We start from the raw sequence: 12,825 nt of genomic DNA on the forward strand, positions 1-12,825 counted from the left end.
AGGATCAGACATTGTTTCGTTCTGCTGTGCATGGGGTCGCTATGAGTCGGTTCCAACTCGATGGCACCTGACAACAACAACAACAACAAACTACTTAATAGATAACTGATTTACAGATCCATGTCAGTTGTTGTTGTGCTGCCCAGTCGGTCCTGACTCATAGCAACCCTGTAGAAGGTTTCCAAGGAACATCTGAGGAGTTAGAACTGACAACCTTGTGGTTTGCTGTCATGTGCTTATCCTACAGCGCCACACTAGGGCTCTGGATTTCTGTCTTTAAATGATATAGCTGGATCATCATTTTGATGCTTGTCTGATCCTTGGGAGTGAGTCCTTAATTGAAATAAAAGAGAGCATGTGCCTTGAGACCTATCACTGAGGGGAAATTAAATAATAATCAGCTGTCAATACAAACCAGCTTCTAGACATTTTTGACACAAATCATCTTTGCCATCTGGAGCAGGTCACTTACCTTTTGTTTGCCCTGTTTCCTTCTGTGCAAAACGAAGGACCAGGGTTGGCAAGTTGTAGCCTGGGGGGAAAATCTAGCCTAGTATCTGATTTGTATGGCCTGCTGGCTAAGAATGTTTTTATACTTTTAAATGGTTGAAAAAATCCAGAACAGGATATTATTCTGCAACACATGAAAATGATCTAAAACTCAGATTACAACATCCATAAATAACGTTCCAGTGTTACACAGCCGCAGTCATTTGTCTCTGCGTTGTCTGTGGCTGCTTTTATGCTACAACAGCAAGTTCAAGAGTTGGGACAGAGATCATATAGTTCCCATACAGGAAAAACTGGCAAGCCCTGTACTAGCCCTGGTGGTACAGCGGTTAAAGCACTCAGCTGCTAACAGAAACTTCAGCAGTTTGAAGCCACCAGTTCCTCTGCAGGAGAAAAATGTGGTAGTCTGCTTCTGTAATGATTTACAATCTTTGAAACCCTAGGAAACAGTTCTACTCTATCCCCATAGGATTGCTATTAGAAGAAATCCAGGAGGCCAAAAATGACTTTTAAGAAGCACTGTAGGTTGGTTGTCTGCCCTTATCTCTACCATCGTGTGTGTGAGAGTGTGGGTTGGGGAGAGGGGTGGTGTCAGTTTCAGAGATAATGTTAGAAATGAACTCCAATGTCACACAAAATGACACTTGGTAAGACTAAACTACCTTGTCAAAGCAAAATTTCACTTCTGCAAAGGGGTGCATATAGCTGTACAGGAACATGGTAGTGAGCACACCAGGCAGGCAGTCCGCTCGGGTTTTTATTCCTGATGTGAGTCTTAAGGCTGTGTTTCACCTCATTGGCTAGTGCTTCCACCACACAATCTTGTCCTTACCCGGTTGGCTAATTCAAATTACTATGGCACACATTCTTGTCTTTACTTGATTGGCTATTTCAAATTGCTAAAAAAGGAGCTTCAAGAAGTTAGAAAGTCCTTACTCACTTCAGGAAGTAGTAAGAAGTAAAAGAAAGGTCATAAAGTCCCTAATCATTTCAGGAAGTAGAAAAAATGACAAAGAAAGGTCACCAAAACCAGTAAACAGGATTACAATAATTTTGAAGAAGAGATTCTCATTCCCACAACAGTGATCACCACGGCTTCATATTCATAAAACTTCTCAGATTCCTTAAGAAAGTAAGATGTCTCCATCCTGTATTTACTTAGAGATCTAATTGTTATTGTTGTTAAGTGCTGTTGAGTGGGTTCTGGCTCAGCGACCCTGTATAGGGTTTCTGAGGAGCGGTTCTTAGTTTTGAACCACCAACCCTGCAGTTTTCAGTCCTGTGCCTATCCAACAGCAACAAACTAGGACCCTGTGTTTATGGTAATGCATAATAAATAATCGTAAACCTCTGAGAATCACAATTGAGATACTTCAATAATTTAAATTAAAGTGTCCAGAATGGGATATATTTGGACTTTTCAGTCATAGAGGAGAATAGGGCTAAGACTCTGTGTGTGGGGCATACTATTAATGTAAATTTCCAATTATGAATATTTCAAAAATACTTAAAAATTGTGATGCTAGACTGTCATGTTTCAAATTTTATCCTGGATGATATATTCTGAAGAAGATGTATATGTAATTTGAAATGCCAGTGCAAGCTCTTTTTAGTCCAATGGAAAATGAAGGGTGGGAAGAAGGTAGTTCAAATAGACAAAACTGAAACATGAGTAAAATTCTGCAGTCCATAAAAGAATGAGATAATTTTACTCAGCACTGTTTTGCAATCACAGGAAGACTCAAGGACATGCCCTGCCCGTTGTTTATGGCAGCCACTGTTCCTGGATGAACCAGAGACTTTCTGCTGTAGGCACCCACAACCTTCTGATTCAGGGCTTTCTCTAACCTTAGGTGCATGCTTGGCCTGGAGGAGCCGGGGCAGGAGAGAAATGCCAGGGAGTTAATGCCTGGCAATAGTCTTTGATACTCACCAGCTGCTCCTCAGAAATCCTGTGTTGTTAAGTTCTCTCCGGTCGATTCCAACTCATAGCGATCCTGTATAGGGTTTCCGAGGAGTGGCTGATGAGTTTGAACTGTTGACCTTGTGTCAAACTGCCCTTGTGGTCCAATGCCTATACAGGGTCGCTATTGTTACACAACAAAACTCCCACCACCAGCCACTGTAGCCAATATCAGAGACAGCGAGGATCAATATATGTTTTATTGACAGATCTGGAAGGCAGAAAGACTGCCTTACCCTTCCCTACCCAGTCAGAACCCTTCTACCCCTCTAAGTATCAATCTGTCTTCACTGGTGCATTCTTTTCTCAGAGTTTTATGGCTCTCCCATCAGGGATACAGAGTCACTACACCTTACATCCTGTGAGGTGATTGCCCCAAACAATGTAAATGGCCTTTTCTGGAAACCTTTGCCTTAAAGTTATATTCTTTTGTTGTTGATGTTAAGTGCCTTCTAGTAGGTTCCGACCCATAGCGACCCTGTATAGGGTTTCCTAGGAGTCACTGGTGAGCTTGAACCGCCGAGCTTGCAGTTCAAACAGCTTTGCGGTCTCGCACATTAACCCGCAACGCCACACCAACCAGGACTCTGTGCATGGCCCTCAGGTATCCCTCCAGGCTTCTCTTCTTACTCAAGGTTCAAGTCAAGAATGCGGCACTAAATCTTTAGCTTAAATGTTCCTGGAGCACAAGGGAAAGGAATGATTAGGAACAATGATTAAAAGGGTTTGAACAGAAAGGGGAAAACACTGATTAAAAACCCTTCTCTCACTATGAGTTGGAACCAACTCAAGGCACTTGAACAAAAACAACAGTGGACATTATTCCAGATTTAAATCCATTCATCATAAACACCACTCTCAAACTGCTAAAATGGGATTGGGATGCTCTTCTACCTAGTTTGAGTCTTTTCCTTCCCTAGTATTTCCCCACATGAATGGATTACAGATTACAAAATGAGTCCACAACTCTGCCTCACTTCCTCTCTCTGAAAAGCCCCTTCCAGTCAACTCTCAGCCACTGCCACAACCACACATGCATGTAATTCAAATGGCCACTCTTGTCTAGACTCTCAGCTGCCAATGTTACCCTCAGGCCTCTGTGTGTCTCCACTGACTGGCACCTTGACATTCCACGTGGTTTTTGAGTTTTATTTCTCCTCAGGATATCATGCCCCAACTTTCATTGCATTTTAACGCTACCCTGAGATCAACTCCCAGCACCTAGGCCTCCTTTAAGAAAGAGATGACACATTAACACATTAACAGGAGGCTAGCATCCTAACTCTTTTTCATACATAGGGATGATGTGATTATTAGAAACCTAATTAACCATTCTCGGCCTATCAAAATCACTTATGAAATGGAACAGCACAAATCATACCCAAACTTACCTCCTGAATCCTAAAAGCATTTGTTGGGCTACTCAAACAGCTCTTGGTTAGAGAAAATGACGACAGAAAAGGATGGATGGTGTTAAAGTAATAATCCTTAAGTTTCTATATGAGGAGTCCTAGTGTGGCAATGCTAAGGAGCTCTGGTAGCATAGTGGTTACGAATCAGGCTGTGAACCGCAAGGTCAGCAATTCGAAACTACCAGCTGTTCCGTGAGAGAAAGATGAGGCTTTCTGCTCCAGTAAAGATTTACAGCCTCAGAAACCCTGTACAGCGTCGCTATGAGTCGGAACAACTCCATGGCACATAATCACCACCAGTGTGACAATGCAGATTAATGCGCTGCACTGCAAAGTGAGTTTCAACTACAAGGTTGGCAGTTCAAGCTCACCAATTACTCCTCGCTATGGGTCGGAATCAAGTAGATGGCACTTAACAACAAGAACATGCAGAAGTGAACATTCATGGAGGCAAAACATTCTAGGATCATGCAAAGTAGTTGCTGTTTTATTATTTTATAATTCTGCATGACCTGTGGATACTCATTTATTCAAATATTATTTTTGAGACTCATTATGTGCCCCAGTACCGCACAAGGACAAGTATAAAGAGTCAACTGAAGCACAGTTCTGGCTCATGGAACACAATTCAGTGAGTTCTTAGGCTGGCCTACAAGTGTAAAATCTGTGCTAATGTACATATATTAGCTCTGGGCCCACACTTTGGTGATGCAGAAAATTCAAACCATACCCTTTTAAATCTTCATTTGGCCACCTCAGAATCAACTTGATGGCAGTGGGTTTTTTTCCTTTTATCTTATATCTAGTCTCTCTACCTTTCATTTGCTGACTTGCTGTGGACTTGTGTTGAGTGATCTGCCTAGTTCTACTTTGCCTGGAAATTCTTGATTTTCAGCAATGCTGGTCTTTGCATGCTTATTGAACACAAATGAACCCTTCTGTGCATGTGCTCAGGAGTAACTATTATATAGATAAGAGATGGTGAATCAATTTCCAATTGCATCGAGGAAAGCACAGGACATTTAGGTAATTGTTTGTGACAGGTTATTATTATTAAGCATCTTTGGGTCTGTTCCAGCCCATAGTGATCCTGTATAGCGTTTTCAAAGAGCAGCTGGTGAGTTTGAACTGCCAAAGTTGTGGTTCAAACTGACTTTGCAGTCGGGTGCTTGTCCTACATATTGTAAATGTGATTTTATTATATATACACTGGGATTTTCAAGAAAATGAAGTATCACCACACCTTTGTTACATTCTCAATACACAATATATGTAAATATATATAGGTAAAGAAACCAAAATCCTCACCATTAGACCAATAAATAACATTCTTATCAACAGAGAAAACATTAAAGTTGTCAAAGACTTCATTTTTCTTGGATCAATGTTCACAGAAGCAGCAGTCAAGAAATCAAATGACGTATTGCATTAGGCAAATCTGCTGCACAAGACCTTTTTAAAGTGTTGAAGAGCAAAGATGTCAGCTTGAGGACTAAGGTGTGCCTGATCCAAGCCATGGTATTTTCAATAATCTCATATGCATGTGAAAACTGGACAGTAAATAAGGAAGACCGTAGAAAAAATTATGCTTTTGAGTTACAGTGTTAGAGGAAAATATTGAAAGTGCTGCCAAAAGAACCAACAGATCTGTGTTGGAAGAACAGCCAGAGTGCTCCTTGGAGGAGAAGATGGCCAGACTTTGTCTCTCTTACTTTGGACATATTGTTAAGAGGGACCAGTCACTAGAGAGGGATATCATGTTGGTAAGGTGGAGGGTCAGAGAAAAAGAGGAAAACCCCCAGCAAGATAGACTGGCAAAGTGGCAGCATCAATGGGCTCAAGCGTGGCAACAATAGTGAGGCTAGTCCAGGATTGGCCATAGAGTCTCTATGAGTCGGTACCCACTTGATGGCACCTAATAACAACAACAACAGCAACACACACACATATATGTATTGTTGTTAAGGGTTGCTGTGGGTCAGACCCAACACGATGGCACTTATCAACAATATGTATATGTTGTTGTTATTAGGTGCCATCAAGTACCAACTAATAGCTTTTATCGCTGACATTGCAGTTCAAACCATCTTTGGAATTTGGTGCATTAATCCACACCAGGACTCCGTATATGTATATACATGTATATATATACATGGAGTCCTTTCTTTCACTCTCTGGCCTCTTGTCTCCTTGACAAGAAGTCATAAATCTACTTATATTAATGTCTTGAAGCCATCTATTGAGTAGCAGTTCTCAGAATGAAGAGTTGTACCTCTTCCCTGCAAGGGCTGTGAAGGAATATGTAAAAATGATTGCTGAACCTCAGGTAGCCCTGGTCAGCTTACTCAGGCTTGCATTATCCAGCAAGTCCATGTAAGTTGTCACCCCAAGTACCCGTTTTATTATTGGTGTTGTTTCTCATCCTACTTTAAAAAATCTAGAACCTGAATTCAGCACTTGAGGCACTCACTACCTATGCCAAGAAATTTGAAAGAAAGTTACCTGGCCATTCAACTAGAAGAGATCCATATTCATGCCAATCCAATGAAAACCAGTCTAACAAAATATGGAGATTGTGTAACAATATCATTAATGTTATATGCAAGTAAAATTTTGTTGACTATAATTTAAAAAGTGATTATAGAAGTAGATCAACAGATATTCAAGCCAGGTTCAGAGAGATATCATTGCTAATATCAGATGGATATTGGCTGGAAGCAGAGACTACCTGAAATATGTTTATCTCTGTTTCATTGACTATGCAAAGGCATTCAACTGTGTGGATCACAGCAAGCTATCGGTAACATTGGGAAGAGTGGGAATTTCAGAACATTTAATTGTGCTCATGTGGAATCTGTACAAGAGACTGCCGTGGATAAAACAAGGGGAAAATGAATGCTTTAAAATCAGGAAAGGTGTGCATTAGGTTTGCATCTTTTTACAATTCGTATTCAGTTGGAGTTCTGGTGTAGCACTGTAGAATGAGCACTTGACCAAAGTCCCTTTGAACTGCAAGGTCAGTGATTCAAACTCAGAAGCTGCTCCTTGGAAACGCTGCACAGGGTCACTATAGGTCGGAACTGACTCGACCTTGACAGCACTTAATAACAACAACAATTCAATTTTTATACTGAACAGATAATCTGAGAAGCTGAACTATATGAAAAAGAATGCTACAACAGGATTAGAGGAAGACTCATTAACAGCCTGGCTTGCTGAAATTGAAGAATATTTAAAGCATTTGCTGATGAAGATCAAAGAACATGGCCTTCAATGTAGATTACACCTTAACACAAAGAAAACAAAAATCCTCACAACTCTATCAATAAGCAACATCTTGATAAACTTAGAAAAGATTGATGCTGTCAGTAATTTCATTTTACAAGATCCACAATCAATGTCCATGGTCTCAGCAGTCAGGATATCAAAGGATGTATTTATTATTTGTTGCATTTGACCAATCTGCTGCAAAAGGGCTCTCTCTAAAGTATTAAAAAGGAAAGGTGTCACTTTGATGACTAACATGTTATTTTCAATTGCTTCATATGCATGTGAAAGCTGGACAATGAGTAAAGAAAACCGATACTTTTAAAAATATGGTGGTGATGGCAAATATTAAACAAACCTTGAACTGCCAGAAGAACAAACAAATCTGTTGTGGAAGAAATACAACTAGACTGTTCCTTAGAAGCAAGGCTAGTGAGTTTTCATCTTATATACTTGGGACCTGTATGTCATCAGAAGGGATCAGTCCCTGGAGAAGGGGATCATGCTTGATAAAATAGAGGGTCAGTGAAAACGAGGATGACCCACAATGTAATAGAGTGACACAGTGGCTGAAACAATGGGCTCAAATATAGGACAGAGTGTAAGGATGGCAAAGGACTGACAGTGTTTGACTCTGGGTAGCTATGACTTGTAACTGACTTGTTGTTAAGTGCCATCGAGTTGGGATCCGACTCATAGCGACCCTGTACAGAATTTCCAAGGAGCAACTGGTGAGTTAGAATTGCCGGCCTTAACATCCCACAACAACATTGCAGTTTACCGCATTAACCCATAAGGCCACACCAGAAGTCCTAGAGGGCATCTAACTACAACAGTGCCTACATTTAAGCAGTGTGGGAAACTTGGTTTCCCTCTTTAATATGGGCAACGTCTAGTTCTTCTTACCTAACAAAAGGTGATATTGTATTTCCAAATGCCAGCTTTGGAATAAGGACTTCAGCCCTGATAATGACTCTGGCTTTCTGTTTTTTCTCTGGATAATGAGCGTGTTTTTCTTGTCTAAGTCTCTGATTTAAAACAAAAATTGATATTTTGTCCATCATTGCTAGATGGATAGACCAGGGGTATACATCATTGAAAGTACATAGTATGTCATTTTCAGTGGTGGCTCTGGGTATATTTTTTAACTGCATTCTAAATGACCAATTTAACTGATAAAGGAAAATCAAGCCACTTTGAAGTGGAAATGACTATGTAGTTTCTAGTTGGAGAGATGTATACACATAGATTATAAGCTTACTAAAGGTGCTTTTGGTCTCCTTCAGGAAATGCTTGTCGTTTAAAGAACTATGTAAATTTTTACAATTCAATCAAATAATTAAGAATATTGGAACTGGTTCCTCTTTATCAGCTATCACTAAGCACAACCTTGATTTCTGTATTTTAGGATTTGTTAAGCAATTTATGGTGCTCTTCCCTTCCCGAGCTAAGATTCTCACTGAATACCAAACTGCTGAATCATTATATCTTTGCTCATAAGTCAACATGTTTCTGAGTAAAAAGTTTGATGGACACTACGTTTTGAATCCTTAAAATGTTGTGTTTTGTAGAGCTTTCATCAGAAGCCTTTATTTTTCAGTTATATTGACAAGGAGACATATATTTCCTTTATATGAAGGACTTTGTTAATCTAAAGAGAAACATAAACCAATGATATGATTGACTAGTAAGGCTGCATCCTCATGTACAGATGACTTAGCAATTATTTAAGTGAACTAAGACTGGATTCACATCCCTCAGGATAGTGGGGATTCAGTGGTAGAATTTTCACCTTCCACGAGGGAGCGAACAGTGTTCGTTTTTCTGCCAATATACTTCATGCACAGTCACCTCCCATCAGCAGAGGTTGGCGTGCTGCTGTGATGCTGAACAGGTTTTAGCTGAGCCTCCAGACTAAGACTAATTTTTGAATGACATAGGCTGGAAGATGAACCCCTCTATGTTGGAAGACACTTGAAATACACAGTAATCCCAACAATGAACCTGAATATACTAATGATCATGAAGGAGGTGTAGGACTCAGCAGCATGCTGTACTGTTGTATAGATTGTAGATATAAATCCTTTGATAGATATATGGTTTGATTTGCAATGATTTTCTTCCAGTGCCCAATATATTTTTTTTTTCTTTCTCTCAATAAGACATTTCAGAGATCAACAGTTTCTAATTTTGGTGGAATATAACATCAATGTTTTATTTTATGGCTTGTACCCTTTTTTGCCAAGTCTAGTAACTCTTTGTCTAGTCTTAGATCTTAAAGATTTTCTCTTCTAAAAATTTTATAGTTTTAAGTATTAATTTAAGTCTGGGATCTATTTTGAGTTAATTTTTACCTATGGTATGAGACTTACATTAAAATTCTTTTCAATATTGATCTCTCCTTTTTTTTTTTTTTTGCCAATTTCTCCAGCATCATTTGTTGAAAAACGCTGTCTTTTCACCACTGAATTGATTTTGCGTTTTTTGTAAAAAGTCAATTGAGCATGTCTGTGGGTTTATATGTGTTCTCTATTTTTTCTCCATTCTATTTTTTTCTATCCCCCTACCAGTATCACACTGACTTGATTCTTGTAGCTATATATAATAATTCTCTCTTGCTTCTTTAAATCTTTTAAATGATTAATTGGCTGAAAGTTCACAAAGCAGACTGTTTTACATTGAACAGTTCATATAAATTTTGTTTCATCTCATTGATTATGATCTCTAAAATGTAGCCTCACTTATCCCACTCCTTCCCTATGTTTTCTGTTTCCATTTCTGCTTCTTTCCTAACCCTTTGGAATTTTGTCATTCGATAAATACGCTTCTTGAACTCAAATGGTTGATTATCCTAAGGTGTGAATACCTCACAAGTATACTGTTCCCCTTAGAGACCTGTCTATTGTTTGGCTGAACACTGAGCCATGCCAGTGAGCTCATTCTCAGACCTAAAGAGTGGCTAAGGGCCATCTCTCAGGCCCATCATCAGTAAGTTTGGTCTTTTTGATAATTTTGAATTTTGTTCCACAAGCTCTCCCACTCTATCCAGGACCTTCTAATATGATCCCTTTCAGAGCAGTTGGTAGTAATAGCCCGGCACTATCAAGTTTCTCTACTTCCAAGGTCATGGAGACTGATGTTTATGTGGTTCATTAGATCATTGGACTAATAGTTTGATTGTCGTCACTCTTCTTTCCTCTGGACAGAAAGAAGCCAATAGTCACACCTTAGATGGCTGATTATGAACTTTTAAGACCCCAGTTGCTACTCAACAGAGTAGGGTGCAGCACATTGTGTTTGGTGTCCCTGGAGACTATAGTCCTGAGCCCCTAAGCCCTTATCTCAGAGGAAAAGTATATAGTAATTCATGATTCAGTTTTAGCTGTTGTACTATTGTAAAACATGCTTGAAAGAAATGAAGTAGAAGATCTAAGCAAAGAAATGTGTGATGTAAAAAGAACCAAATGGAAATTTTAGAACAAAAACATAGCAAATGAAAATCTATAAACAAAAGAAATTCAGCACAGAAAATTAAGCTAAACAAATAAACCATTAACACCACAATAATAAGAACATAATAAAATGGTCACCATAAATTCATACCTAGTGTCAATCACACTGAATGTAAATTATTCAAATGTACCAGTCAAGAGAAAGAACGTGGAAAAATGGATTTAAATGAAAAAATAAAACAAGCATTACCCATCAGTATGTTGACTATGATAAACACACAGTAGACACGGAGACATAAATAAGTTAACAGATCCAAAGATGGAAGAAATATATCATGGACAATAACCAAAAAAGAGTATAAGTGGCAATCATAATCTCTGATAAATCAGATTTTTTAAGTGAAAATCCATTGTAAGAGACAGGGAAGGACATTCTAAAATAATTAAAGGGTCAATCCACCAAGACGACATAACTATAGTAAATATTTATTCCCCGAAAGACAAAGCCCCAAAATACATAAAACAAACTCTAACAAAATTGAAAAGAAAAAATGGACCCTTCTACAATAATAGTAGGAAACTTTACCATGCCATTTTGACAGTGGATACAACAAGTAGAAAGAAGCTCAACAAAGATACACATACAGATCATACCACCACCAACAGCACAGTATACATTCTTCTCCAACATAGACAGATCAATTTAGAATAGACCATATATCAGACTACAAAGCAAGCTTCAATAAATTCAAAAGTATTCAAATAATACTAAACATCTTCTCTAAACATAATGGTCTGGGCATTACCAATTCCTTTAATTTCTGTTTATATGGAAATGTCCTAATTTTGTTGTCGTAGTTGAGGGACAGCTTTGCTGGGTATACAAGTATTGGTTGACAAGTTTTTCTCTTTCAGAGTTTTGAATATATCATCCTTCTTGTCTGCATGGCTTCTGCTTAGAAACCAAAGTTTGGTCTTATTGGTTCTCCTTTGTAGGCAACTTTTCTTTTTTACCAGTCTGCTCTCAGGATTCTTTCCTTGTATTAAATTTTGGGAAGTTTGATTATGATATGTCTTGGTGATTTTCTTTTGTGTTCTATCCTGTTTGGGGTTTGTTCAGATTCTTGTACACTTATCTTCTCATCTTTCATGATCTTAGGGAAGTTTTCTTCCAATAACTCTTCAACAATTTTCTCTGTGTTTTTTGTTGTCTCTTTCTGTTCTGGAATTCCAATCACCTGTAAGTTGTTCCTCTTCATTGTTTCCCACATTACACTTAGGCATTCCTTGGATTTTTCCATTCTTTATTCTGATTGTTCTTCTACTGTTGTTGCTGTTGTTAAGTGTCATCGAGTCGGTTCCGACCCATAGCGACCCTGTACAGGGTTTCCGAGGGTGTAAATCTTTACGGGAGTAGAAAGCCTCATCTTTCTCCCGTGGAGCGGCTGGTAGTTTCGAACCGCTGACCTTAAGGTTCGCAGCCCGATTCATAACCACTACGCTACCAGAGCTCCTTTGCTGTACTGGTATTAAAATATGTATCTTCAAGCTCACTAGTTCAGGCTTCCACTGCTTTGAATCTTCTCTTTTGTCCTTTCAATGTATTGTCCATTTTTGAAATTTTAGTATTAATCTTCTGGATCCCTCTTTACAAGTTTTTATATTGTTTCAAAATTTGCATTTATTTTGTCTGTTTGTTCTTGTAGTGTTTTCCGTAATTCTTCTAATAATCTTCTGTGTTCTCCTTGATTCCCTCTATCTTTCTGTCCTTCCTTTGAAGGTACCTAAGTATTATTCTTTTGAATTGTTTTCAATTTGTTTCATTACCTTTTCTTCCTCAGAAACATTTTCTGCCTCTGCATGTTGGTCATTTATTTGAGTCATCTTTTCATAGTTTTTCAAGTTAGCTAAAATTGTCTATTGTCTCTGGGGTTGTTGTATTCATATTTAATTGATGACTGTGTGTTGATGTGTTCTAAGGTTCTCACCAACTGTCTTCTATGGCTGTAGTTAGAGAATGGATGGGTGTACACTGATCTCCTTTGCTGTTCATATACCTCAGTTTAAGATGGGTTAGGCTGATATTGGCTGCTATCTATCACTGACTAGTGGTATAGGAGCTAGTATTAGCTCTAACCAAGTGTGTGGAGCTGCAGAGGGTACAGCTGTATGGGCTCGGTTGCTGTTTCCTGTCAGATGGGAAAGAGAAAACACACACACA

This window comes from Chrysochloris asiatica, unplaced genomic scaffold, assembly GCF_000296735.1.
Source record: "Chrysochloris asiatica unplaced genomic scaffold, ChrAsi1.0 scaffold00139, whole genome shotgun sequence".
Taxonomy (NCBI): domain Eukaryota; kingdom Metazoa; phylum Chordata; class Mammalia; order Afrosoricida; family Chrysochloridae; genus Chrysochloris; species Chrysochloris asiatica.